This window comes from Phalaenopsis equestris, unplaced genomic scaffold, assembly GCF_001263595.1.
Source record: "Phalaenopsis equestris unplaced genomic scaffold, ASM126359v1 Scaffold001235, whole genome shotgun sequence".
Lineage (NCBI taxonomy): Eukaryota > Viridiplantae > Streptophyta > Magnoliopsida > Asparagales > Orchidaceae > Phalaenopsis > Phalaenopsis equestris.
Genome location: NW_018165674.1, coordinates 77719 through 80253, shown reverse-complemented (window position 1 = coordinate 80253; position 2535 = coordinate 77719). Strand labels below are relative to the sequence as shown.

The 2535-nt window shown below is 36.1% G+C and overlaps 1 pseudogene; it reads right to left on the bottom strand.

Annotated features, from left to right (window-relative positions):
• Window positions 1-848: 848 nt before the first annotated feature.
• Window positions 849-2042, bottom strand: LOC110033599 (annotated as a pseudogene).
• Window positions 2043-2535: the final 493 nt, after the last annotated feature.

The window sequence follows — 2535 nt, the reverse complement described above, 5'->3', positions numbered from 1 at the left end:
TAAAAGTTATGAATCAGAAATATCGAACTGATTCGATGTGAAAATTGAAATTATCAGATCAATTTATTGGATCAATTATGAATCAGAAATACTGAATTGATTCCAAGTAGAAATTGAAATTATCGGATCAATTATGAATCAGAAATATTGAACTGATTCACTGTAAAGATTGAAATTATCGGATCAATTATGAATCAGAAATATTGAACTGATTCAGAGTAGAAATTGAAATTATCGGATTAATTATGAATCAGAAATATTGAATAGATTCAGACTAATTCAGAATAGAAATTGAAATTATTGGATCAATTTTATTCTTAAGTAGTAAATCAGAGTTATCAGACTGATTTAAAATATCCTGTATAATGTGCAAAGATTTATGTTATTTTGATAAAAATTTGCAAAAATGTATTTGCAAATATGATATAGAGTTTGTGACTTCATAAGGATGTCGCAGAAAATAAAATTGCGTAAAATGTGTGATTTTGTGGAGATGTAGACCGAACTAGGTCACGTTGTACAAACAAGGAATTCTCAAAATTGAGAAAGCGTATTTGGCAAATTTAATTTATTCATTGTGAAATTTTGTTACTGATTCATACAGTCATTTCTTACAATATATCATGTATATATCTCAAAAGATGAATAGTACATCATGCTATTAGCATAACTAACACATCCATGAGTACATAATATAAAGTACAAAATAAACTGCCCTCATATCACTAGCTGCACATTTGCTTATCTGTACATCTATGAGTAGAAGATCTTTTTACGAACTACATGAGCTTCTAAACAAGCTGACCTTCTAGGCTGTTATTTTGAAATAGCCTGGTGGTGCAACGAGTTTATAACTCATATGGTTGCAATTGTTCAAGCTCCGGATCCGGCCGAAATCCATATGGAGTTTTATCATCATTCATTCTCCTGAAAGTTATCGACACTCGACGGTGCCGAACTCTTGGAATGCAATGTTTCGCTATATCAGCTCCATTTCCTTTCAGAATCAAAACAGATCCTTTCGGTAAGGAAATCTCAACAGATCCCTAAAATTCTCCTGGACCGATGATATCTATATCTGTACCAAATAAGATACTGCTCTCTGATACAAAAGAAACTGTACAAAAGGGACGATCAAAGTCATGATGATCCACATGTGGAGGGATACAATCCCCTTTTTCATAGATGTTGACTATACAACTATTGGGAATACAACTCGATGGCATTATTCTCCACTGTACCAATCATGTAACCATCCATTTTATCATAGGCGGCATTGGCTCCACATGTTCATGTTGTAAGATCCCCGGTAGATTTCCTTGTTGATCTATTTTGTAATTATAGCAACAGCCGCATTGTATTGTAATGCGACCTTTACCCATCATCCATTTTCTGGGCTCCGAATATATCCTTCCAGATAACAATCCCGCTTTGCCTCTGATCTGGAGGTCAGACACACAATCAAGTATCTCCTGTTGTTCTGTGGGAGAAAAAACATCCGTATATAGTTCTAGTCCCTCCAGAATATTGATATATTCTCCATCAATTATCTCAAAATGTTCAAAAACGTTACATTTAACATTATGGATTCTTGCAAGTTCAACATTGCTTGGATATGCCGGGTAGTGTGTTTCATCATTCAACTGATTATCAATAATCGGTTGCCATACTAGCGGTGGTATTACTTCCACCGGATTATATGCCTCAATTTGAATTGGCACATAAAAAGGATCCCATGGATAATACTGGATTGTATTTGTATCGTCGATGGGTAAATCATCATATCTTAACAGCTCATCAGCTGTTGAGTAATCACCATAATTATGATACTGTCCAAGGTGTAACACATTGCAACTTGGACATTCTACAAAAGCTCCGGTAGAATGTCCTTGATCAAGTGTTGCGGTATGACAGGTAGAACAAACCGAACTGGCATCGGAATGAACCCATACTGGCGATGGGTCTGGACGTCGTAACGACTGTACTTCATCCTCTGTATATGGAAGACTATCAGAAGACTCCTTCATGTTGATTGTTGACATTATACATATATTCTTCTGGAATCACGGATAATTTTTCTTTCTCTTTCCTTGCTTTAGCTAATGCTCTTTGTTTCTTTCGATCGGCATTTCTTAGCCGAGTCCTCCGTAACGAGGCGAAAGGTATTTTTTGTTCATCGGCAGCTATGCTATCAAATGCCCTGCTGTAGTAGCTACCATGGAGGGCAAACGTCGGCTTGGCCCTTCCATGGGATCTGATTCTTCAACGATTTCTTTCCCTTTTAAGGAAGAGAGACTCTTGGTACTGAATTTAAGCAGTGAGGGCAATCCCTCTTTTTCTTGCTCTTGAACGGTATTCATCAGTGGATTTTCGTATTCTATATTAATATCCTCAAATTTCATGTCAAAATCAATTATCCCTCCTTGCGGTATGTCTACTTTGTTGAAAGCAAAGTTCAGACCATCTTTGAAAGCAAAGATCAGTCGTGATTCTGACATCTTCTCCTTTAAATTATCAGAGAGATATCAGTGAGTT